This window comes from Accipiter gentilis, chromosome 9 (genome assembly GCF_929443795.1).
Source record: "Accipiter gentilis chromosome 9, bAccGen1.1, whole genome shotgun sequence".
In the NCBI taxonomy this organism is placed as follows: Eukaryota; Metazoa; Chordata; class Aves; order Accipitriformes; family Accipitridae; genus Astur; species Astur gentilis.
Genome location: NC_064888.1, coordinates 20,891,371 through 20,919,212, shown reverse-complemented (window position 1 = coordinate 20,919,212; position 27,842 = coordinate 20,891,371). Strand labels below are relative to the sequence as shown.

The window sequence follows — 27,842 nt, the reverse complement described above, 5'->3', positions numbered from 1 at the left end:
CAGCCTCCTTTTCAAGCACTTACAGAGTATTGATCATTTTTTAAAAGCTTTGCACTTTTATTTCCACATTAAGTACTCAGTCCCTCCATCCCAAAACAATCAGATTCTGACATTTATTTGCTATATTCTTCTGGAATATTCCAGCTAACATTTACACCAATTCAACCACAACAGCATTTCTTAAGAGCAGAGACTTACTCCTGTGCCAATCCAGAATAACTGATTTCAAACACAGTTACTCCAGGTCTCAGTTCTATTGCTGTAAATCCAAGTTATGGTCCTCATCATGGAATCTGATCCATGCCAGTACTTGCAGCCATACAGATCCCAACCAGAAAGACCACCTTCATCTGCCCAATCACAAAAATCTTGGGATGAATAATGCAGAGAAAGACATGTCCAAAGTCACTCCTAGTGCCATTTGATTTCTGATGAAATCATAAATAATTCCTTTACTTCTATGAATCCCATGTTCCCTCCTATCCCAGCCATTCTCTGATTCACAACATGAAATTTGGAAGAATGAGACCACTGAGCACACTGAAAGAAAAATCCACCTATGCCTTTTGATTACTTCATGGATGACAGTCTTTCTATGCATACTATCCACAAGAAAGTATATCATTACATATAATTAATACTCTATTCTTCATAAAATACATTCATTTCATATAATCTTTAAAGAATCACTCACACATCACACAGAAAATTATATATTTAAACAATACTCCCTACAAATCTTTTCACATTTTACCTACTCTCCCTTACTCATTAATGAGGACCCAAATTTTCTGTTTACCCATTTTTCTTCAACTTTTTTTTTTTTTTTTACTCCAACATCAGAATCAGCAAAGTTGAAAATTACTTTGTCACACAGAATATATCAGGACAGTGACTGAGGATGAAGACTCTGAAGAGGTATCCAAGAGTGAGCTGCAAAACAGGTCAGCAAAGATTTGAGTGCCAAAAGCTTCTCATAACCCAGCAAAATGATGAGGGGTAGACAAAAAAGAAACAGGCTGCAGAATATATTCTCTGTGAAAATTAAGTGGGTCTTGTGAGTCTTGGGAGCTCAGAACATACACCTGTGCAAATTCAGAAACTAATCAAGTCAGGGGCTGGATGGGGTTTCTTGTAAGACAGGACACCCCCGAGTTATGTGCTCTTGGCCCTGGAGAATCTACCACATACAGTGCCAGCAGATTTTAATGCAATCTAAAAATAATTTAGAAAGTTACATTAAAACATATTCATGTGCTAAACATCACTGCAGCTTGCCTAGTAGGGGACATCAACACATAAATCTCTGATTCCCTCCATTCAGATATTAGCAGAACTTATCACCAAAAGTAAGAGAAATATCTCACTTCTGTGGATTAATGCGAATAAAGTAAAATAAAACAGACATGCTCTATGTGACAGATGTGACTCTTTCCCAATAAAGCTTTCAGCAGACCTTTAATTCAGCATATGCCTTCTGTATGGATAAATACCGTTGATACAGTTACCTGAAATAAAAATACTGAAATATGAAAACAGATTATTACAGCATTATCCAAAGGTCCAGTCAAATCCTACACCTAACGTGCTAGGTGTGTATGAGACTATAGTCCTTATCAGACTAGTTCACAGCTAATACAGACAAATGAAGCATTATTACACTCACAGGTGGGGAAACTTAATGCAGACAGATCAAATAACATGCTAGAGATCACAGAATGTATGCCACAGAGTTAGGTATTAAACTTATTCCTCCTAGTGAGCCCCAGTTCACCACCAAAGCTCGTTTTCATCTGCCACGGGGCAGGCTGGACAAGGCTGCTGTGCCCACTTACACCTGCATCTAGTTATGTCTCTCTCTCTCTCATTGGCCATGGACTATAGGTGTGAAAGACAGTAAACCATCATACGATGGTTGTATAGAGAGGGTATTTTGCCTAAGGGGAGACCATTCCGTCACCTCAGAGGAGTCTCACAAGGGACATATCTCCTATAGAACAGGCAGGAAGCTCTCTACAAGGTGCTTTAAAAGCTATTAACCATGCTCTGGGTTGTGGCTCTTCCCCTAAATGACTGCCTCTGTTGAACTGTTTGCCTCAGGAAGTTGTGGAATAACAAACTTTGTCATTTAAACTTCAAGGAAATCATCTGGAAAAGCTTAAAAGGAAACTGAGGCATGGTGTTCAGTACTGTTCAGCCCCCTGAACTCAGACCATTAACAGACTTCTCCACTCACTGATGGGAGAACTGGAAAGGCACTCGCGGATGCTTGAGAAGGCCGTGCAGAGTGTGACTCCACTTGGGAGCAGCAGCAGGTAGCCCTTTACTTGCAACAATATACAATACAGCTCCAGTCTTTCAGAACAACCATAAGTTACTAAGCAAGAAGATTAATAATATGTAAAGTAAATATTAAAGTCTATCCTGAGAAAGAGACAGGGTTACCATCTTCAGCTATCACCCGAATCTAACCAAATCAAAAAGTGCTTTTTAAGTGATCCTAGACTTACTGTAACCTCTATCTGCTTCATTTAATGCCTGGTTTTCCCCAACCAGAACAGACAGGCTCATAGCCTGGAGCTATATCAGAATGAAACCCAGATTAGCTGCAGTTTTAATTTCTCAAACTAAAGCCTACAGAATAACTCTGGTACCAAAGAGCTGTTGCTGGGCTGCCCTACACAACACAGACTACCCGAGGCCACAGGAATGCCTGTAACCTGTTTTGGGGTAGCACAAGCTATTTGCTGCCATGCAAATCTCAGGTGAGGTGAATATTGGAAGGACAGATGCAGGCAATTACTAGAGTAGAATAAAATTGGAAAATGAGAGCAAAGATCCTGCCCAGATATCAACCACAATGCTTGTCTTAAAGTCCAAGCATCTGCATGCTCACAGAGACTGCAACTTTTAAAATTAAAGGAATTTATGCCAGCATAACTGAGGAAGACCTAACCTTAGGTCTCATTTTACATGTTTTAACTGTGCTACTAATTATTGAGTCAAATCATCAAGTTTGAGTCTCACCATAAATGGTTGCAGCTGCAGCAGAGAAATCTAGAACCAAACCCAAACTTTAAGTTTCTAAGGCTTAATGTCAGCCTTGATTTTCTGTTAAATTAAGACAATAATTTCAGTCCCAAATTAATTAAGTTAATAAAAAGGCTTGAAGTTGAGCCTATCTTCAAGCTTCCCAGTTTTACTAAAAAAATTTCTCAACTGGAATTTGCAGTTAAGACACATAGCATATCTTTTACTTTTGTTTCAGGGTGTTCATTTGGGAAAATTTAACAGGCAAGAAATGCCTGAGAATGGAATCAATCAGGAATGCAGCTGCAACAGAAGGAATTTCAGCAGGCCACAAAAGAGAAAGAGAGGGAAAAAAGAAAACCATGCTACAAGAATAGTCCAGCAAAATGCAACTGTAGTGAGTTTGGGCTGCTTCCCAGTATTCCAGAGGGAATTCTGCTATTTGCTGAGTTTAGTGAATGTAATCTAGTGCTGAAAGAAAACCAGAAAAAAAAAAATTGCCGCTGCTTTCACCATTTTCTCAGTTCTGCTTCATATGAGAAAGCATACAAAAGACAGAGAAATTATTGTATTACTGTGAAAGCGGACAGAAACTTGCAAAGCAGATGTTCTCAGCACACATAAGAGGGACTAATAGGCATTGAATAAAGCTATACAACCAGGATAAAAAAAAAAGTCACTCGGCAAGCAGAGATGAATCAAGAAATAGGGGGCTCAAAAAGCAGCTTGGAAACAACATCTGTAGTGATAAGTAAATCTCAATTTGTTATACAGTAAAAGGGAACCAATATTTTCCACTACACATCATACACAACACCATTTGAGCTACCTTCCTCCAAGAATCTCAGTATACATCTTTAGGGAATTTATAAATAATTCAGAAGCGATATAAACAGTTAACAGGAAATGTAAAATGAAGTAATGCAAACAGAATCTACCTCCAAAACCAACAGATACTCCACAAGTTATTTATAGCGGAAAAGGTAGAAGAGATTGGAAAGTTCTTAAATCTTCTGAGGTTTTAAATACTTACTTCTTGCAGCCAAAATCACATCAGTTGAATATCCAGGAAAATTTTAAAAAGCTTGCATTAAGGATCTTAACTAGCTGAGAACATGATGTAGCCTTTCCTTTGGACCGTCCAGCCATAGGCATTTACTCATTCAACAGAAGCACAGAGCATGATACTGTAGCACAGCCTTTTACATAGGGATGCCAAGGAGTGCGGGGGAGGGAGGGGAAAGCCCTTCCCCAAAGGTTCAGCCCACTCATTAAAATACAGAGTGGAAACAGCTGCTATAGAAAGGAAGACGATGTCCAGGCAGTTTTTGATTAAGTTTCTTAAATGTAAAAAGGTTTCATTCTGGAATTTCAGTAAGAAAAACAATTTTTCCTCTGAATTTCATTCTTCCTCTGCATTGCTCCTAAAGAAACTAGCTCTAACTCAGCTCAGAAATAAGTATAGCATAGTGAATAGTCAGCTCTCCATTTTAAAAATCATTACATCTCACTAGGGGAAAACAGATCCCTAAAAGATCTTCCCTGTAAGGACTAGTACAAGTATTTGTGTGCTTTATAACACTTACTTCAGACATAATGTAATACTCAATTCATCTCAAATGACTGGCCACCAAGAAGTCCCAAGCAAACAAAAAATACTATCTCATGAATAGCAACATTTAGAATTGATAGCATGCCTCTTACAGATTATCACCTCGAAGTTAAAACTAGATAAGGAATAGAGGAGGGTAGTAAGAACAATGAAAGCTCCTCAACTGTTTCTTGACATGGAGACACTGAAAAAATGACGATTCTTCAGTCTGAGAAAGTGTGGGCAGAAGGGAGATGAGAGCATGCTATTAAATTGTGAAAGGCACCAATAACACTAATCTGGGAACATGGCTCATTCCTGCTGGTAACAGAAGAACTAAGAGGCACTGAAAGAAATCTTCAGGCAGAAGTTTTAAAACAAACAAAAGGAAGTACTTTTACACATTATATGTAATTGGATTGCAGAGCTCATTGCCCCAGGATCTTGTGGAGGTCCACTGTGTGAGCAAGCTCAAAAAATGAAGTTCAAAAAAATGAAAGAACAATCCTAAACTAAAACTCTTAGCTTGGGAATTTACTAAACACAAGTTACTAGAAGGTGCGGATATCTCAGGTAGCAATTTGTATTTGCCCTCTACATTAACCCTTCCCCTAGACCTGTGACTCTGACCACTACCAAAGCAGCAGACTGCATTAGAAGGATCTTTGAGCCACAACTGTGCCTGTTCTTATACTCCCATTTACATAATTTTCACAACAGTCCTTAATGAGAAATTGTCTGTATTATTAGGTCCATTTCACAGATGGGGAATTAACTATGTACATGAAGGCCCAAAGCAGCACAGCTCTTTGGAAATTTTGACTAGTAACCACAATTTGACAGTTAAGTACTACTCTTAAAAGTCATCCTGAAGTGACTTTGTACTTTCCAAGGGCAGCATCTGAGGTGGCCTGCCTTTCAAATCCCTGCACTTGTGACTCTTCCCTGCTCACTCCAGTATAAATACTTTCATGAACAAAGTTATTCACCAGCAGTTTTTCCATAATTATTTCAGCAGCTATTACTCTTAATTTCTGCTCTCTCTCCCTTTGCCTAAAGTTACAAAAACTAATGCATTCTGATAGTGAAATCCTATTGTAGCAAAGCTATTTTAAATGCATATGTGCTTTTATATTTTGTCAAATAATATTTTTCAATTTTTCAATATAAGGCAAGCAGACAATCACTGGGTAATGGCTGTTCTTGTAGCAGCAACTAGGAAATACTTTGTGCAATCAAGGTTGTGTTTTGGTTTGGTTTTTTTTAATAAGAGGCATACTTTAAAAATACCCTTGTAGTGGCCAAGCATTCACTGTGTGATAAAAGGCATAACTGCCCACTGGCCCTGCTGGTTCAACAGCTGGTCTTAATTAATATTGAGAAACAAGATACTTTTATGCAAAATAAGCAAGTTGACTTGAGATCATTTTCAGATCAGGTCTGAGAAAAGCAGCCACAAACTCTGCTTCCCTTCTCTGCTCCTAATTTTAAACAGGGGCTTCATAGCTGTTTGTCTGTCTTTGTGTATTTAATGTTTCCTGGAGGCCTGCAAAGGCATCCAAAATATTTTAGTTCAGGGCCTTTATATGATAGTAATAGGAAATAGATGTCTCCCCTAAAGAGATGGGTTAGTACATAAAAAGAGATTATCTGAATGACAGCAAAGCCTGAAGTGTTTATTTCAAAGGGAAAGAAAGGACAGATAACTATTTACTGCTTTCCATCCACATCATAGAATACAGATGCTGCCTATTATTGGTTACTTCTTGTCCAAGTAATCCAGGTTAAGGTCTGGTACTGTTCTCTTTGTCAGGATTTTTCTTCATATTAAAAAGAAAGTTCTGATGCCATCTTTGCCAGATAGTTCCTTTAAGCTGCAGAAGAGCCTCACAAAGAGAAAGCTGGTTTCTAAATCCTGGCCTGGTCAAGCCTTTATGCTTGTACAAGATGTGTGGTCACCAGGAACTAGCAAATTGCAGACTTTTTGGTCTACCTGAGAAAACGCAGGTTTCCTGTGTGAGACTTCACACCTGCATTGAAATAGCCTTTTGGAAAAATTCTGAGTGTTTCAGTGCTAACAGGTTGCAAAATGGTGAAAACACAAATGTAAACAAGGCTTTACTTCTTACTCCTATTCCCTCTCTCAGTTCACCCAACGTGAAGAGTACGTGACATCCCCTCCCCAGCAGAGCAGGGGATGATAGAACAAGAACAGATGTTCTCTTTCCTCCTGCACTGGCCCTGATCAATAATCTTCAGGTCCTGATCTTTGGCAGCAAAGCATGGCAGCAAACTGTGATCCCAAGTCTCCTTCACCACTGTTTCTGACAGATCCATCTTTCTTTCACTTTACCATGTACCTGCTGCTAGAGAACCAGCAGAATTAAAAATAACTTTGGGACAATTCACCTTTCTAGATGCAGTCTTACTTTCCCTTCTTCAAGGCTTGACTAAAACTGATGAGCTCTCTTCCTCATCCCTTCTTTCCATCTTTTAATTAAAAGCTGCATTGTAAATCAAGAGGAATCAAGAGGGCCTTAGAAGAAATCTCATTATCTTCATTTGGTTGCAACTACACCTCTTACATCAGAAGACATTAAGGAAATTACAGATGGAGTAACTCATGTAGGTGCAATGCAGTAGAATGCTGGTTATCGAAACAACAGCCAAGGTGCAATCAGATACTCTGTTCAGTAGATGAATGAGAGTCAATACACTTATGGGACATGTTCTGGGATGCTTCTGTGTCCACAGGCACTCCTCTTTGTACATCAACTCCATCAAAATCTCCTAAAATAAGCAGATTTGTGACAATTCCATGCTGGATAGGAAGTCCCTTAGGTGTTACAGAGGGAGATGGTGATTCAATAAATGATGTTTTCCTCTGAACAAGTACGTTAGCACAAAGCCTTCAAACACAAGTGTTTTTACAGATCAGGAAAGTTACTATCGTGTCTGAAGGTGCAACAGGGTAGCTTTGAGCGTGCCCATTTGAAGAGAGTTACACCTGCATTATGTGCTGAAACAGTGTAACAATGTATTGCAGCAACTGCAACCCAACAAGATTTTCTGTGCAGTTCCTCAGAGTTTTCATCTTGTCTATTTTAAAAAAAATCTTTTTTTTAATGTAATAAATCAGGTTTGGGGTATCAGTGAATTTCTCCCAATTCCATTTCCTCCTTACCCACTTTTCCATTGGATGGACCAAAGATATGAAAAAGAAAGGAGAACAAAGGTATTTAGGTTAGGGAAGGAGAAACAGAAAGGATAGGAGAACAATTTTTCAAGGAAAGGAAGGGATTTCAAAGCTGAAAAGTGAAAAACTTTTTGTCCCATTCTGAAAATATAATGCAGTTAATCCTGCCATTAAAACTTAAGATCTTCTTTTGCCACATTTTGTTTTACAGTTTTCATCAGCAATTGTTTCTTTCTGGAAACATTCATAATTATTTCAAATTCAATATTGAGAGGGAGAGGGGAGTTGCAATATAAATGGACTGGATGGCTAAATGTACCAAAACAATGACCTTTCAGCTTCTGGTTCTGGAATGGCAGGCACTGTATTACTAGTGATGCTATTATCTTTGGAAAATTCACAGTGATTTTATTAATACCCAGATTATTAACTTTGGCTTTAGACCATTGTTTCTATGACATAATCAGGGGGTTCATGGGATCTTTCCCAAATTCTGCCACATTTGACTTTTTCAGGCCATTTCTACAGTCTACCTTGAAAAACTGCCTTTGTATTTTCACAGAGACAAAGATCATTGAAGAGCTGCCAGTGGACAACATCTATCCTAACTGGTTTCTCATCACAAAACCCTGAAAGATAATAAAGGGCTACTGCTCCTTAACTAGCATCTGCAAGCGAATCAGTGGGCCTCAGAAATCAGACATAACCCTAGATTTTAAGTGCAGTACTTTTCAATAGGCTCTCAATTCCCACTTTTAGCCTAACATGTACTAATAAATACCTCAGCAACACTATCTTTTAAAAAAATAAGCACTTTCTCAACAGAGACCAGCAAGTTGCCCATGCACAGCATTTTTCATGACCATGGAAGATAAGGGTCATTTTGACAGGTCACGACAAACTGCCATGCTTACATATCCACCCTGAGCACTGAAGGCTTAAATTTCTCAGGATCCATTAAAAAATGCACACACTTTATGGAACCAAACTGAGATTGACCTAACTCAGAAATCCGACAGGCTGAAGCAACATGATCAAGCATCAGAGATGCTTAGCAGAATCCCAACAGTCTCAATCTGTTCTTTGGATTGTGAAGCCTCTCCCTTGCAGCTACCTTCTCCACTCACCCTGAAAACACTCTGCTTTGGGAGTGGCTTTTCTCACTGGGGAAGCGAAACTTACTTTTAATGTGGTTCATGTAAAGTTTTGTTGGTTTTCTTTCTCCAGCCCACCTAGTCTGGAAAAAAATATTAGTCCCAACCAAAACCCAGTATAATAACTCTGTCCATCTGTAGACAGTTCTTTTCAACTTGCAAGGAAGCAATCCCACAATTGCAATTTCTTGTGGCTCATTATGGGAATGGTGGTTTAGCACAACCACAGAAAGAGCTGTACTGTAATGGTTTGAGCATAGTTGTTGTAGAGCACTTTGAGATCCTTTCATCCCAAAAAAGGTTTTATGAAAACAGGGATTAGATCAATTCTAGGGCAATTGTGGTCTCTAAGCATAGGAAGGACTTCCCATAAATTCAAAGGGTAATAGAGACAGTTGGATACATAGGATGAATTTTATTCCAGCTTGTCTTTAATGATATACCATGGGATACAGAAACTGAGCTGTGGAGTATAAACAGTAAAACCCAAAGGAATAAAAAATTAATTTATTTCTGACCCAAAGTCTGCTATCAGTAACATGAATCCTGTTATCGCTTTCAATGGGCTTTGGATCAGTCTCCTGTGAGCAACATGAAAAGGATATGAAGTCAGACAACCAGAGAAACAAGGACAGTGTAATTTCAGCAATGTAGGGGAAAAAAATTTACTTTCCAGAAAAAAGGACCTGGGAGATGCCACAGTTGATCAGATTGCTGATTTACATAATCCAAAAGCCTTTATCAGTACCAGAAGCCTCAGGGTCACAAACAAGAAACCAATCAGCAATTCTGGGAAAGCTGCAGCTGGGCATTCCTCCTGTTTTGAGAAGACACAAAGCAGCTTCCCCAGGTCATTGAGGCACCATTTTTTCTTTGCTGGGTAAGTTTTTAGCCGGATTTGTTCTCAGTTTACCTGATCATGTCCCATCAACACTAGAGCTAACACAAGGTAAGGGTGAAGTGGGGGTAGGGGTAGAGAGGGGCGTATTCTTCCAGCGACAGCCGGGACTTGGATCAATTTACAGCAGTCATGAAACCACAGCTCCATAGAACTTAAAGTTCTTTTACAGTTTAGTGCAACGAAGTAAAAGCTAAAAGAACAAATCAGGTTCAGGTAAACCAGGTATTTGGAAACAAGTATGATTGTATTTCATGTATTTCATTTCAATGCACCTGGCACTTCTGAAGACCTACAACCAAACGTCTGAATTTACTCTTAAATGCTCTGCTTGAGGTCACCTAAAGAACCTCTGGCACAGGAAAAAGCAGAGTCTGGAAGGCCTAATATAGCACTTTCCCTCTTTGGCTGGCTTAATGTTCTCCAGACAGCTCATTTCCCTCCTGATTATAGGGTGGTATCTTCCCCTCCATGAAGGGCACACCATTTCTGATAAATGATTCTGTATGTTGACCACCTATGCTGCTTTCAGCACAAGTCCAAAGCACTCTGTTCCTTTCCCTGAGCTGGGTCCAGGTTAAAGGTAGTGTACTTACCCAGAGACACTCCAAATTTTCACTTTCAGTCTAGAGAGGTGTCTCAGCCACAGAGTTGCAAGTCTGGGTCCTCCCTGTGTCTCTTGGATTTGGCAGATGCCTTATCACTAGCTCTGCCTTCTCTTCCCTCCTGTTTCTCAGTGCAGTCGTGGTGGTCCCCTGCATGCAGCACAGCTGCTTCTCCCTCCCTCTTGCTGAAGCTTATTTCTAAAAGCAGATGTTTCCCCTGTGTTTCACTCTTTATTTTCTTCCCCACCCCCACTTGTTCCAATGCAAGTAACAATTTATCTCCTTGATCTTTCAGATCCAATCCTAAAATAGTGCAAGCATCCCTTAATCAACCTCCCCAGCTTGGTTCTGGGGCAGGCAAAAAAACAGCAGTCTCTGGGTTTTCCCCTATGATAATACATGGGGAGGAGAAAACAAGAAGGTTTAACCTTGGCACAGCCTTTGGTTCCCATTTCACCTTCAGACTGTCAGCTTTGGCTTTGGTACTTTTTAGTTTTCTTCCAGGGACGAACTTTTATTTCTTGGAAATATTTTGTTAAGCAGGATTAATATCTGCATAATTTACCACTTTCACTTCTGCCTCATCCCCCTGTTTTCTAGCTGCCACTTAAGTCTTATTTACAGATATAAATCTTAAGTTTATAGGTACTTCGCAGGTCCCCTCCCCCTTGTCTGTGACCTTTCTCTCTGCAGCTGTCTTTCCTTGGCACCAGTGCCTGCAGTGGCAGTAGGCTTTTATACAAATTACCTTTGCTCTGCTTCATGTTTACAAAATTGGTTTCAATATCAGGCCAATTCAAGCCAGTTTCACAAGCTTATGTTATCTGTAGATCAAACCTAAAAGGAACACATTCCAGTGGGACTCGTACTGTAACCCCGATTTTAGGGTACTACAACTTCTGCTCGCTCATATGTAGAGATAAGGTTTGTGGGGAGAGGGACAGGTGCAGCACTTCCATCCCCTCCTGTGCAATATTATGTTTCTTTTAGCAGGCCTACTCTCTTTAGGCCAAGGCCTGAACACTGTCATCAGTCTACAAAAGGAGCACATAACCACACTCCGCAGGCTGGCCAGCCAGCCTTACCCCAAGGAGTGGGTAAGCATCAGACTATGAAGTGCTAGCAGCAGCCAACAGATCAGATCAGCAGAAGAACCCAAGCACCCAGAAACCTGAAACTAGAAACTGAAGTCATGCAGATTTTGTCCAAATCAGGGTCAAAGCCCTCTGGATGGAGGCTTACACAGAGACAGTCCACAAAGTACTTGTCAACAGGAATTTCATTCTTTAAAATACTGATTCTGGTCTCAGTCCTGAGCAGGGAGTACCCAGTAGCTGTGCTGTTTCTCTGTGTCCTGCAGCTGTGATACCTGTCACACTGCAGAACTGCTCACAAATGGACTTAAGCTGGCAGAGTCAGCAGGCAGGACAGACAGTGTCACTGGCCCCCTCACTTCGCTGGCAACTGTGTCAGAGAACAAAAGCTAGTGACAGGATGTCCTTTTTCTGACAGCATTACTCCTGAATTTGCTGTCTCTGTGCAAGTAGTTCTCCAGCGTGTGATTTCCCACATTCCATGAGTGCTCCGATAAAAATTGCTGCATTCAGCCAAATGTTTGGTAATGTCTCTGATATCTGTACATTAAAAGTGACTGTGGGGATGAGGGAAAGCAAAGAGAAGTGTAATGGTCTGAGAACATTAAGTGCAGTGCTGGGCAAAGAAAAATTCGGCTTTCCAAATGCCACATGCAGATTTGTTGCAAGGACAAAATGGGCACATAGGCACTAAAAAGCCCTAGGCAAAGACCTTCACTTCATTTCCAGACTTACCCAGAGTCTCTCTCCAGGACTTGAGCTGAGTCACTTCATCTTCTGGTGTTTCATAAACAGGCAAAAGTTTACATTAATGCTACATATATCAAGGTTGTATACCCAGAGTCATTCACTATACTTGCACTATGCCCAGATCTCAGATGAAACCTCAAGGCACCACAAATTTTGTTAGAAAACAAAATTGCCAGAAACCTGCATAATTTTGTAGCACTGCCATGAAATCATTTTTATGAACTACTAAGAACTTGCACTCATTAGTTTTAATTGGCGAAAAGCTTCCCAGCAGTATGGGCAAGATCGAATGTACTTCAGTGATGAATCTGGCTGTGTCAAAATTGCTGTGGAGCCCTGCTGCTCCCAATGCTGCCAACAGACAGAAAGAAGCAAAAGTAGCAACTGATGCCACTTCTTTCACAACACCAACTATCTCACTGTTTCATGTACTCTTTCTCTTCAACAGTTTTGGTTTTCCAGACCAGAGAGGACCTCACTATTATTTTTTTTTTAGGGCTATCTAGTACCCTAGACAGCTTTGCTCAGAGTCAGTCCCAGATAATAATATCACTAGTTCTCTCTTCCTATACAGTCCACGAGACTTATAGATTTACTGAGATTCCATTTGGCTGGAAGGTCATTATGCAGCGTTTCCTGTAGTTTCCTGTAGTTCCCATATTGGACACATTCCAGGCAACAGATAAAAACATCTGTACCACCATTTGTTTTTAAATTCCTTGCCACTGCTGTAAAAAAAAAGGAAAGGGAAATCTGCGAGAAGCCTCAAGAATTCAGTATTAACCTAGAGAAAAGAAATTTAGTTCTGGAAGCATCAAATCAATAAAAGAAGCTTCCCAGGTGGAGCATGGAGGGGGGAAGCGCAGAGCTCTGAAGCCCAATAGGTAATGAAGGAACATTGCATTTTGATCAGGGCAGACCAAAGAAACCATACTTACTGCTTTTCAAGACAGAGACTTCCGCAGACTTTACTCCACTCTGCTGGTATGCAGAGAATGTTAGTAGAAAGACACCCAAAGTGTCTCATCCTCAAAATCTGCAAGATGCTTTCAATCAGATCTGGATACTGAAGCCATCTCTGCTTGAATGTTAAAAAGTGGCAAGAGGGAATTTTCCTATCCATTCCTGGCCATTGCATATTCAAGCTTATCTCATAGCTAACAATTTCTTTTCCATTCTTTACTACCTCCTAAACTTGTTATACTGCTTCAATTCGTATTTTCACTCTTTTTACACCTTCTGATTTGTTAGTTTCTAGACCTGCAAATCCCCTTCTCCAGTCACCATCTTCTCAGAAATCACTTTTCCTTCAAACATTTCTCACCCTTCCTCCTACAAGCAGCTGTGCTGTATGTCATCATCTAGGCATGATTTAGACTGGAGGCTCTATAGAGCAAAGAACAGGTCTTACGTTTGTGAATCCTTGTCTAACTTTATGCTGTTGTATAAATGTTTAATAGGTACTAATGCATTTGCTGGAACAAGCTGTGTGCTAATACTCAGTGAGACTGTCTGGATACAATCCTTGCTGACTGTTTGGATACAATCCTTGCTGACTGTCAGAAGCTTCTAGAATTAAAAAAAAAAAAAAAAAAAGTAGTTTGGTGACACTGCAGTTTCAAAGCTAAAGGATGCAACAGTTGAAGTGGTCTAATGAAACATAAAGGCACTGGAAATGGCCCTATCTACTCTTGCCATGTTTGAATCAGGATAGAGTTTGGGAGCTCAGCACTATGGGTGTGGGGCTGTGCTCAGCTACAACCACTGTGCCTTATCTCCTTTATGTTATCTTTCTCCAAACCCCCATGTTAACAAAATTTTAAACAAATATTTCAAATCTCAGCTTTCTCTTTAATGTCGGCTGAAGAGTCTAGAACGGTCGTGTCCATTTTTCACACCACTCTTGGCATGATTTTTCTCTGGGTTTGAGTGTATCATGTCCTGTGTAGAATTAATTGTGAAATAGAAACCCCAGTGGCAGATGAGATGCATAGTTTTTATTTCAGGGACCAAACAGGAGCTGAGTGATTCATCACTGACACCACACAAACAGTGAATGCTCAAGCAAACAGGGAATGTATGATGTCTTGGCCTCAGGGCTAATGAATAAAATATGGTGATGCTAATGAAGAAAATCCAACAGGGCAGCAGGAGTGTCAGGCCTTCATGTCATCTAGCCTCAGGTTAATGCTCAGGGAGACAAACAAACCACATCAGAAATTTCCACAACCTGTACAAACAGAAATCTTTGGGGTTTGTTCTCTCTGTATCAGATTGCTCCTAATGGCGAAGCTGGTGATGACAAGTCTTATCTCATAATCTCAACAATTTGTGCACCGTTGACATGAAATCCAGGGATATAAAGAATCACTGTTGAGGCATGTTCATAGGGGCTCTGAATCAAGGAGTACTGGATGGTGCCCATGCAGCCATCTACCTCCAACACTGCATCCTAGGGTCAGGATCTCTTTCCTATTAATTTTAATACAGTTTCACTAACAAAACTCTGGATATTTTATCCTTGAAAGACATTTGACTAAGTGATGAATTGAGGTTTTCACAACTGTCAGTGTGCATTAGGAAAGAAAAGGAGCTATACCTGATGGAATCAAGTCTAAAGTTAAGCAAAAGACAACTCTATTAGGAAAATTCCTGTAACAGTGAAATCTATTGGACTTTATACAGTTTCTTCAGTGGCATGAGAAATACTCCACCACTTCAGTCATTTAAACGTAGATTGGACCAAGCAGTACAAAATACATTGTAGGGAACACAGCTATATCAGCATGGCAGTAAAACAGATGAGCTAATAACGCTCTTTCCTCTCCTTTTCAGGATCGTGCATGACAAGATTTCAGTACTAGTCAAAATTTATTTACCTGCAACCAACACAATTTTCAGAGTTCAGATTTGGTGTAAATTAATACCTCTCTGGGAGGAAAGATGTGCACCATTTATCAAGTGAGAAGTATTACAGTTCTGAAGGAGGGGCAGGGAGGAGCAAGGCTACTTAGTGCAAACGAGTTAGGGACAAAGACTTTCAGAAAGATCAGAACAGAAAGACTTTAGAAAATCTGCCCCCATATGACTGGAAGCTAAACCCTTTACAGAAATTCCCACTCGCTTGCAAGTGCTCAGCTCTTGGGAAAAAAAAACCACCAACAACAAAACCTGGCCACAGCTCTCTACATATTGTAACTGGCGTCAGGAACATTTCCTGTGAAGATATAATAATTTTCATAACTTTTCAGCTCATCAAATATCAGAGCTCACATGTGAGAGAATTTTCACATGAAAGCTGTGCTCCACAAGGCCAAACTACTTAGCAGAATCAAACTAAAATGGAGAGGGGACCTTTAAACAGGCTAAGTTAAAACCACACTCTTTTTCTACTTGATCAGAGACCAGCAAAAAAAAAAAAACCCAAACCACTTTTAAGCAGAAAAATGTAAACCTCTTGGTGAAGTCCTCATTGTTTGCACAAAATTATTTTCAAATTAAAATAACTGTTGTATCACCAGCTTGACAAGTGGTACAATGCCTTTGAGCTTAATGCAAACTAATTTGAAGCAAAGAGAAGATAGAGATCTGTTCATTGTTTTATTTTGCCTCTAAAGAACATAGATTCAAGTACTTAAATAAATAATCAAAAGAATAGTTAACTGAGCAACTAATCTTACATGATCAATTCAGAGATCACAGCTTGTAGGAACTCCAAACCTGTTGCTGAGAGTATGCCCCAAACACATGCCTTGGTTTTGTCAAGGAATCCAGACCTAATTCACAAAAATATATTTCTGTAGAAACCATAAAACTTCCTTCATAGCCATTTTTCTTTGTATCTAGTTCCTTTAAAATGTAACAAGCTCTGACTCAGATATCATTAGAATAATTTGCATTCATTCTAGTACTGAACAGATTTATGATACCTTGTATATTCACAGAAGAGTCACATCTTCAAAAGGTTTCAAGGATGAACTGCTAAGCCTTGGGGACTAAAAAGCCCTTTAAGATTGGGGTCATGCTAGGCATTTAGATTCAAGAATAATAAATAAATCCATTTGGAGACAAAGGCCTATTGTATACAACCCTTCCAGGAAAACCCATGGGTGGCTGAGAATTACTTGGGAAAACTTTGTGTAAATTAATTCTGAATCATTCTCAGTTCTTTCTTCCACACTGAAAAGAGGGGTCTATGGAGGGAGAAAAGCATTGGTGAGTTCACACAGGGTCAGGGAATATCTGTCTTTCTAAATGCAGAGCTAGAAAATGTTCATGATTCTTGGGACACTGAAAGAGAGAACCAGCACCTTCCCTACCCATGGCTCATTGAGAACCTGGGGCACCATCAGCTCCAGCTACAAGGGGGTGGTGGTACATTTAGAAGGTACGGCGAGGAGTACAAATTGCAGCAGTCAAAGCTTATGTGGTGTGATAATTCAAAGGAACCACTTCCCACCCTCTGCTCAAAAGGAAGAAAAAACAAAAAAAACAAACAAAAAATTTAATCCCACTGTTCCTTATCATACACTGCTTTCTCTGCTACCAGGCAGACACTGTCAAGCTGACATGTAGAGTTCAGTAGAAATTAGAATTTTACTCAGGAATTTTGCATTATTTTTTATATATATATATATAAATTAATCACTAGGCTACATAGTTCTTTGCATTAGTTCAGAAAAAATATAGAAATATCGTGCTATATTATGGGCTTCTAACATTTATAGAAAAACACTATTCTTTATTCTTAACTCTGCAATCATATGTTAACAATTATCGCCACAAAAGCTATTTCAGTTCTTCCAAGTTATACAGCAAACTAGACAGCAAAGACACCTTTGAACCTTTGAACATCAGGTTCTTATTTGCTATGTTACCCTATTTTTAGGTCAAAATCTTACACATCTGCTGAAAGCACTTCCTCTACATCAAACAATTATCCTGGTAGAACTGCTTCAGGTACCAAGCTGCTGAGGAGGAGCAGTACAACCTTGATTCAGCGCTTCATTAGAAAACAAGACCTTACAGAGGGCTAGGAAGACTCACAGACTCAGCAAGGGAAGGACACAGTGCTTCCATTATGCCACGTTATTTGCCTAGGAGTGACAACTGAGTTAGGGTATAACCCTGGGGAATTGTATTAATTAACATACACTGACCATGATTTTAGAGTCAGTATAGACCTGCTATTAAATAGCTCTGTTCTTGTTCTGGAGCCTCTGAAACCAAGTGTTTATCCATTACCAGGCAGCCCCATCTTGAATATCACTTGCAACAGTCAGTATAAGCAGGATGGCCACTGTTGTACACATTAACCTGAATTCTCAAGCTTAGTTCTGTTTCAGTGCAACTTTCTGGGGAAGACCTTTGTATTGTGTTTAAAATACTGCATTCAAAAATCAAGGAAGTAGTCTTCTGCCAACAGCTTTGAAACTCACTTTTCTGAAAGTTTCCATACTGCATTTGAGATGAATACTGGGGAGAGTAACAGTGCGCAAAGTACATACCTTTGGCAGAGCTTGGAGAAAGAGAAGCCACAGCTCTACAGGTATGTTCTGGACTCCTCCTGGAAAATAAAAAATCAGGAAGTGTTATAGAATACAATAATCTAATGCAGCTGTTAGAAAAATGAACTATAAAATGTTCTCTCAGTCTAAAATAATAGAAACCACCATCCTGGGGTCTGCTAGAAAATTTGACAATTATTTCTAGCCCACTACTTCAACTAGGATTGTTATCTTTTAAAGCTAAGAGTCTCTATTTGTCTATGAATCAGCTTCTATGAGGCAAAAGTCTCCATGTCTGTATGAAACCCAAAGCAACATCAGCTGTGTTTATTATTCTGTAAAGAGAAACAGTGCCAAACTTCCTGCAACACCCACTTTAGCTGCTGAAATCCACAGAACTGAACGTGCTGCTGTTAGCATTTGGAGACAGGAATATGTTTGGATCTAATACATCAGACACAGGCTCACTTGATGACAAGAAAGTACTAGATTCCGTAACAGGTTAAAATAGAGCCAAATACAAAAACACTGTATGCAACTCATACAGAGTAACTTCTACCCATCATCTTTTAATTTTTTCAAGTGTTCTAAACATTCTAAAAATACCATGGAAGTTGGTAAATAGTTAAATTCTTCTAGCTTGTCACATAAAGGATAGCTTGATTGATGTATACAAATGTTCTAACACTACTCTTACTATGTTGTGTTTAATACAAAGTTACATGAGTCAGGACTAGGACAAAAGTTCTCATGTACAGAAGTTTGCTTTACAACTTTGGCCATCGCTATTTAGTCATGTGTCTTCCTACTTGCCAAGGACATAGCCTGTGGATACCTATATATAGGGGTACAGTGGGTGTGCCACAGAGCCAGCTCCTGCCTGTGGACATTATGCTGCTGCTGCTTCTCCATTTTGCAGTCTCTCAGGGAAATGCCTCCTCCTGCCTGAAAAGGTTGGTCTTTGCCTATGTCTTCTTCCAGGTCTCCCTAAGAATCAACTGGGAGCAGAGCTGCACAGAAAGACAGCTCTGCAAAAGCTATTTAGAGTATTTCAGTGAGACCTAAGCCCTCTAGAAGATGCAGTTTCAGGATCTCTGAAGGTTAAATCTAGGTTTTTCTCACCTCATTAAGGCCATATAAAGGGAACTCACCTGCCCATCTCCCCACGTGCAACAGGCACTTCTCTACATGTTTTCAAGAGCAGGCAATAGCAGCTGGGAAATTAATTCTCTGCTGCTGCCACCAAGGACAAGTGATTAGAAACACCAGCAAATGGCAGAATTCAACTCATACTCTCCCAGTCCAGTGGGAATGACACAAGCAGGGCCCATGCTCCAAGCTGTCTTTCACCCCATGCTACAGAGCTTCAGGACAGGTAGAGCTCACAGTTTTGCATCATCATTGTACTTGGATCCTGATAAGGGAACATTTAAACGTTCTGTATACTCTCAGTGAAAAGCTGTCTATTCTCAATACAGAAGAAGGTGCTTCTTTCTTTGCTTCTCAAATGGTAGATCAGCAGGTACCTGTGGATGGGGAAACCAGCTTCTCCCCACTGGGAAGGGCACTATAGGATGAGAAGTATTCATTCAGCTGGATACATCACGTCCAAACTTCCCTTTCTCACCCTGGAAGTTTGAGGTGTGAGTCAGGACAGCTGTAGTCCTGAAGCAGGAGGGAAAAATCCAACACCTCTCCAACACACCTTCTGTGACTGGGAAGGGCTCCTGCCTACACTGGCAGGTAACCCCTCACATCAAATATTAGTCCATGGTTCTATGCAGTAGAAGCCCTTCTGGGGAGCTGCTCTACTCTACATGCACAGCACACCAGGGCTTTTCTGTCCTATTGTTCCTTTCTCAGTCACAAGATTTATGCACGTGTTGATATGTTCCTATGGGTACTTCAGCCAGTGAGGAATTTTTCCCTTCCCACAATGTTGCTCCAGGGAGTAAGTAAAATTGCCATCAACTTTCCTCCCTCTTCCTCCCTCTCAGAAAGCAAGCCGCTTTACCAGCTACTTGAACCCAGAAGTAAGGACTAGGGCTCTAGAATACCTCATCCCTCTTCAGCCCATCTCCTCAGGTTTTGAGCCTCATTGACCTCAAGAGTCAATAGATCAAGCCCACCACACTGGCTAGTGGAACCCATAAACATGCCATAACACTGTTCGGTATACTGATCGGATATCATGTGGTACCATTGACACCCTAAAGCCCCTTTCACTAGCTGAGACATTTTGCCTGCATTGCCTAACCCAGCTGCCTGTCTTCCTGTGGCATTCAGCTCTTAATTCCTCACTCACGGTCTGTAAAGCAGGAAGAGTAACACTGTTCTACCCGATTTGTGTGCTATGATGTGCTGACATACCTATAGACGAACTCTAATAAAGAAAAAAGAGAGGGACACTAGCAATGGCACAGCTGTATCTTCCCTTTCTATCCTATACTCACTCTGGATCAAATCCCCTATCCAACACGTATCTTATGCTCTAATGCTGGTGCTGTTATGGAAAACACAGAGGTTAACACTTTTTCTTCTGCTGTATTAATTTATGAGGGGCAAATGCTGACTACAGCTTTCCTGTAATGTGTCAAACTTGGATTGTTTACCTGCACAAAAACTTTTTGACTCAAATCATGCCCTACACTTAGCCACACTGCACAAATAAATGCCTCTGAAAACAGAAACTAAACAAAACAAAAAGTCAGACCTCTTTCCAAAAAAAGTCCTGGATGTTTTTTGCTAGAGTCAAAGGCTGAGAACAGTAAGTGAGAGACATATACCCTGATTCCAGCAACGTTGCTCAAGGAAAATCATGGACTTTCCATACACCACAAGACAGCAAAATGCCTAAGTATACCGGAGCAAACACTATTATGAATACCAGTAATAGTATATGTTGCCATTAGATAAGCAACTCTGACATGAACCATTCTTATCTGATGTTACTTCAGAGTACCAAAGGACTGTTGTTTCCATTGATTTGCAATGGAAGAAAAATTCTTTGAGAGTCCAATTAAGTGCAATCACTAACACATGCTTCCTATGGATATCCCTGAGGATCAGGCACACATTGCAACTACATTCCTAACATAGAAAGGCAGTAAAAGTGAAATGAAATTCTGCTTTTAAACTGCTGATTTACAGCTTGAAGAAACAGTATCCAGGATGCCAGCCGCTCCCTGCAAAACGGTCTGGTGAGGGCGAAAAATGCACAGATTTCCTTTCTGGCAAGCACAATGGTCTAACTTTTGGTTAAGTGGCAGCCATGCAGCTCCCAAACAGCTTGAGCAAGATGAGAGTACAGTATCTGAATTATTAACTTTTAAATTAAGTAGTATGCAAAATGTACAGAATATATGTTCTGACTGAGGAACTATTTTAGGGCTCAAGTAAATTTTCTGAATTACTTACAAGGGTGAAATGTTTGGATATCCAGGTAGGAGCAGCAAAAGTATATATCCTAGATACCATCAATAAAGGTTCTGTGATACTGGAAGTTGCTGGAGGTAGAAGAAGATATTCTGGGCAACCTTCCCTGCATCTCATGCAGAAATCTCATTCATAACTACTTCATTCCATTGCCTCCTCCCAAACCACCTTTTGCAGTGCTGCTTAATTGCTGCTCACCATAAGCTTTTTGCTTTTCACTTGTGCTCTGTTCAACTTCCCAGCTGGTACTTCTGCCACACCTGTTAACCATTTAAGCAGAAACAAGTTAGAAGACCTGGCAGAGAGAACATATCCGACAAATCTGGACAGTCTGCTGTATGCAAAACCCAGGAGGATGCTTAAAAAGAGATGTTTTGTACCCTAATATGAGCTATTCTGTGACAAAGGGTAAGAACATTTCCCTGTTCTTCTTTGATTTTGATGGAGTGAATATTGTCCTGAATTTACTGCATTGAGTGTCAACTGCTGAATTCCTGTCCCTCTCTAATGACATTGTATCTTCAGGTGGACGATGTGTCTTCCTGCCCCTTGCCCTTTCCTCCCCCAGAGCACATGGCTCAGAGATAGAGAGGCAGGACTTCAGCACTGCCCACTCTCACAGGGTGCTGAAGGCAATGCAGGGGTCAGCCAGGCTGCTGGGATGCAAAGATCAGTGCCAGGCTGTTCAAAACTTCACTCTTCATTGTAGCTGCATGCCAGGTCTTTCGACTGAGAGGGATCATTCAACTGTAGCATTATTATTAAACAGCTCACTCCTGAATATCTCAGGCAAAGTGTTAACACAACATGGGAACACAGATTCTTCAAAAATAAGCTCCTGCCTTGTGAAACAGGTCCAGTGGGCTCCAGAGAACTTGGTACTATGTTGTACTATTTTGAGCACTATGAAGGCATTTCAAACTTAAGGTTTTACATAGACTCTGGAATGACTGCACTTTTTAAACTCTTTCAGGGAAATGCTATGGTAAGGTCCCTGGAACAAGCACTGAAACTTTCTTGAGCTGAACTCTGTAGCTCAAGCATGCTGACAAACAGGATCCATGTGTAAAAAAAAAAATAATAAAAAAATAATAATAAAAAAATATTCAGTGCTCACACTATACAGACGCATATGTTTCTTATAAAACAAAGAGCACATATAGCCATCCTTCTGCCCACAAGAGTCTAACTAACTAACTAAGTGTCAATTCTTGCCTGCAAAAATTAGTGTGGCACATCAAAGGATGGCTGCTGTGCCACTTGAAAGAATGTGAAGGCTGTCATTTTCCACACACCTCCTATGAAGGAGAAACATGCCCAGTTCTGCAGTGTACATGATGCATCACAGAGTCAGCATCCACATCTGTAAAACCTGAGTGCAGGGGAGAAGGGAGGAAGGAGAGGGAACAGAACAAAGTGTCACTGCCTCTGCCATTTTGGAGCACTTGTCCCTTTTCATCATGATTGAAAGTAGTCCCTGTGCAAGGTACTGAAGGTTTAACTCACAGTATACAATGAAATGAAATAATTTTCCCCAACTTAGTCACTTTCCATGACTTTTTAAACCGAAAGCCAGGAAGACCATCAAGGAGTGCAGCAGTGGCAGCAGCGTTGCTGTGAAAAGGTCTTAAAACAAACATGCTTTTGGAAAAAATTACTTAAGTAATGCAAAGAAAGATTGCAAAAGGAAGCTGATGATGAAGAGACACTTTTTTCCTCCCCTGTAGCCTTATGAGGACTGTAATCCTAGCAACCAGAGTTGTTCAAAAGCACGTATAAGAGAACAGGGGGAAGAAAGGGTAGCATTGTTATAGTACATAGACATAGGGACTGCAGCAGAAGCCAAATGAGGAGAATACTTTCTGTGCAAGAACGGAAGAGTGAAAGGAAATGGATAGGTAAGGACAATTGTAGGATTGGTACAGTACAGAAGAGAATCCCTTCCATGTAGGATGCAATTTCTTCCACGGAAAAGATGTTTCATCCATGGAGCTGGATGATGTAACTCTTCTGGAATAGTGACCTTTCAATGTTTGTTAGCTGTTGTTCTGTTACTAGATGGGTTGCAGTTCTTATAATTAGCACTTTATCAGCTAAAAAGTCAAAACATTCCTTGCATCAATCTATGTAGTCTTATGTCACCTCTTGAGATGGGTTTTAACTAAGACTGAGAGGAGTGTCTAGTGTGAATCATAAATACTTTAAAAGGTTCTTAAAGTATGAATACTCAATGCTTTCTGAAAATAAACTTCCTGAAATAAGCTTCTAGGTCACTTCGGATCAGTAAGCCTTTCTGATATCCTGGCCATTTCCCCTCTTTTATAGCTAACAAAATGGAGGTGCACAGAGGCACCACACAGCTTCTTTAACGAAATATTATTTACAAACCTAAAAGAAGGCAGTTTTTTTTTCACCAGTTGTCAAGCACTTCAGATCTCGCTAGGAAAATTACATCCCACCTGCAGAATGCTATAGAACAGTTTGAAGACCTATTAAAAGCATCTAATATATCCCACAGGATTTAAAACAAATGCCTACAAAACCCCCATTGCATTAATCTAGAGCCCACACAAGCTTCTCTATGGACAGATTAAGGAAAGTGGTCTGCTTGTTGACCTGCTTAAGTATGACATTAATTACTCAGTCCACTAGTGTGAAAATACTTTCCTAACTGAATTGCATCAGGACCAGAAATACATGCAGAGCCCACTTTTTGACTAATGGCATTCTTTTACCACAACTTCTTCTGTGTGAACTCCTTCTCTATGCCACCAAGTCAGTTCAACCAGGCTGCCACTCTCACACATGGTTTTCTGTGGACTGCTTCAAGGATGCCCACGAAGAAAAGCAAGTCTGCTTTCAATTAGCTTAAGTCAGTTAGGCAGGGATCTGCAGCTAACAAAAAGTCCTAAAGGGTCCACACACAGAAAAGTGTTGAAAAACAATTATTCATACCAATAGTATATTAATTATTGCCCTGAAAATAATTCCATTAAGCCTGTTTACACATCTAAATATTCACACCATTATTTGGTGCTATCAGAAAAACACCTAAATCATCCAGAAAAGCAAGTTGCAGCAAGGAAAAAATACACCAAAATAAAGTGAAAAAGGATCCCCAGGATTTGATGGAGCTGTGACAAGCATCCAAAAGAAACACATTTTGCCATTAAACTTCTTCATGTTATTTCCAACTGATTTTTGACACTAGAACTGGCTTTTAATAGATGCAAAGGAGATAAATGTCTCATTACCAAAAATAAATCTGTTAAGGATGACAGAGAGAGGCAGAAGCACTGCACTGCCTATTATGGTATTGAGCACCAGATTTCACTCCCCCTGCTATATGCCCATTAATTAAAAATCTGACAAGCTTTTCCAAAGAATTTCTGAGCTTCTTTGGTCCTCTCTTTAGTTCCTCCATAATTCTTTGTATATATAAACATGCCAGGCCTGGAAAGAAGTGGGGCATGCACATAATTTACCACAGAGCTCTTTTTCTATTCAAATACAAATACTGGTAAGGAAACAATAACAGACAAAAGGGGAATAATGCAAGAAATTAATGCAATTAAACAAATGTGCCTGCAATTCCCCGACCAGTCACCAGATGAAGCTGCTTAAAACACTAGCACCAACATGTTTTTCTGCCTTTTTGACCACAAAGACCTCCTATGTCCATGCCAGAACTAGATGCATCAGCTCGCAGTGAGCTAAATCACTTTGCATTACAGCCTCTGTTTCATGAACACACGAGACACTACTTTAATAGGAAATGGTAGCTTGCTTTAACGTTAACAGTGTGTCGCACACAGCCATAACGCAGTGAGGCCTTTGTTCTCTTTGCAATGTGTTGCCTTTGTAAAATTCCCTCCCTACAGTCAGGCAGAGTAGTCATTTTATTCTCACAACATGATTGTGAGATTGATATAACATGGACAGACCTCTTGCTCTGTGTCTCACACACACGCACACACACACTCATAGATAGCCATACTCACAGATTTTTGCCTTTTCTTCTTGTTCTCCTTTGATGGGATAAAAATCACCCCACAAAGCAAAACTGCACACCTGTGCAATCAGAATGGTTTCTGTTCAGACCATTGTTATACTTTAAATAAAACAGCCTGGAAAAAATTTCTCTGGGATATTGCTGCTTACAAGGTTCAAAGCTAGACACGTGTAAAAATTGAAGCATAGGTGGCCTTCCACCATATCATACAGAAAATGTGATCCTGTGTTTTACTTAGCTATTCATCTGACCTCTAAAGCAAATCCAGTTGAAGCAATTCTTCACTGGTATGCGGGAGGGCTAGATAGCCTAATAGGTCTCTTCCACCTCTAAGCAATTCATGCCTTGCATGGCTTGTTTTTATTGACTTATCTTACTGGCTGTTTGTGGGCAGAAGCACGTGCCTCATGCAAATGCCAAGAACTCTCTCACTTTAGGATGCTATTGCACAAATGCATGCAATTGGAATTAAAACAAAAACCATAATTTTATTTCTGAAAGATTAAGTCCATATCATCATGCATAGTTTTTACATACAGAGAGAAGCTTTAGCAATACCACCCCACAAACATTATATTAACCCATCTAGCCCTTTCAGCTCAGGGTCATAGGCTTTACTGCTCCTACTTCACCACAGCTGATATTTGAGCTGCTCTGCAAAGATTAGAGCTTTAACACCTTCAGCAGGGATTCCCGGTGCACTCAGGCAGAAGTCTCGACACCCGAGACAACCAGCAAGACAGAATAAATACGTGTTCTGAATATATCAAACTGTTTAGAGTGAAAGACTCCTCTTCATCAAAACCATTTCCTTTGTGCTCCTTTTAATCTCAGCAGAGACTGGTGGTGACATTTCAAGTCAGCAGAAGAAAATGCCACATTTGCAGCCTTAGCTGATAAGGTCCTTAGCTAATAAAAATGGAGGCAACTATGTGTCTGCATAACCCAAGAGGAACCCCAATTCTGAGTATGCCTTAAGAAGTTACTGTAGCATCAATATCAAATCACAACATTTATTAACATTGCCTTTTTGACTAAAGGAGCAAGCAATGAAATTTCCATTTCCAAGCCAAAGCCAGGGGGATGGGGGTGGGGTGGGGGGGTGGTGGTGGAGCAGGAAATCAACCTCTTACCTTGAAAAAACTTATTATACGTTTCAGCACTAATTCACCACATGAGCTTCCTCCCCTAAGTCTACTGCCTGGAAAGGAGAAGCAGCCTGGGTGAGAGCACTTAAGAAACAGAGGACTCCCAATTTCTAATTGTTAACCATGTTAAAATGACCAAGCAAGCTGTAGTTTTAAAAGTTAAGCAGCAAAACTTAACTACAGGAAAGGAAAGTCTGCTTTCACTGCCTGGAAATGTTCCTGATTTTTTCAGTGGGAACATTCAGTAGTACATGTTAATATTTAACTCTGTGTTTTTCCAGTGTTATACCAGTGTTCCTCCAGGGATGTGGAGGAAGGCAGTGGCATAGCTGAACTGTTACTATCCTTTAAAAGAAAGAGATCACCACAGAAAAGAGAAAACAGCAACAGAAAATACAAGAAAAAGGAGAAAAGTTTCTGAAAAGAAACTTTCTGTGTCACATCACAAGAACATCTTAATGAATCAGCACATAGACAGTAAGCAATGAAAAAGATGTTAATAAAAATCACAAACTGTTCTCCTTACAGCTATTTGGAGAGCAACAGTACTGCTTTATTTGGTCACTTAGTCTTTCTGAAAGCACAACGGGTCGATCTCAAGAAAACCTTCAAACGTTGGCCAGTGAACGCCTGCTTTTATATACGCCATTGCTGCTCCAGCTGCAAGGGCAAACATAACAAGCTCAGTTGGCAATGTCTTGGCCACCCTACTGCAAGGTGTTCTTACAATATACTTTCCTCTAATCTTGTTATGAGACACTCCTTCCTTCTGCCTGCCCAATCTTCTTCCCGAATGTTTTCCAAGTCCATTTCCTTGTTTTTTGAGTTAGCTAGAAACAAGGCTTTCAAATTAAATGCTGAAAGGAATTTTGCCCACACTCACAGTGAGACATAAGGAGGAAAAAAATGGGTGTTCAGAGATGATAGCTCCTGTTATCCTCTGGTGGACATGCACTCCACATCCTCCCTTGTGTCAGAGCACAGTGGCATAGGATAATCACAGCCCTGTTCTTCAAACACATTGGGCAAGAGGATGTGGTCCTGACATTTCTAATGGAAATAACCTGTACCTAGGCATGACCCTCATCTTTGAAAGGAGAGACATGCTGGTTTGGTGCTTCAAAAACTCCAGACAGAAAAAGCCTTTAAAGTTAGAAAACACAATGAGTGAATAAAAGTTGACATGTATTTCCAGATGCCAGCCTCATTGTAATGAGATGCAGAAGGAAAGTCGATACTCCTACAGACAGTAAAAACATCATCGTATCAGTGCCTTCTATCCCCCACCATTCTATTCAGCATCTTTAAGTGGGAGGTATTCTGCAGCCTTTCACACTTGACCTTTTAATTAAAGCTTGGTAAAATTAACATCTCAGACACGATAGATCCTTTACCCACCTACATCAGTAATTAAACTAATTC

The 27,842-nt window shown here is 40.2% G+C and overlaps 1 protein-coding gene across 5 annotated transcripts in view; it reads right to left on the bottom strand.

Annotated features, from left to right (window-relative positions):
* Positions 1–27,842, bottom strand: part of SORBS1 (sorbin and SH3 domain containing 1) — a 177,489-nt gene that overhangs the window by 115,540 nt on the left and 34,107 nt on the right. For 4 of the 5 annotated variants that reach the window (XM_049809766.1, XM_049809768.1, XM_049809764.1 and 1 more), the window contains exon 2: positions 17,826–17,881. The gene's annotated coding sequence lies outside the window, so the exon portion shown is untranslated. Of the gene's footprint in view, positions 1–4,063; positions 4,217–17,825; positions 17,882–27,842 lie in introns of those variants that run through there. The other variant, XM_049809765.1, reaches the window with a different exon arrangement.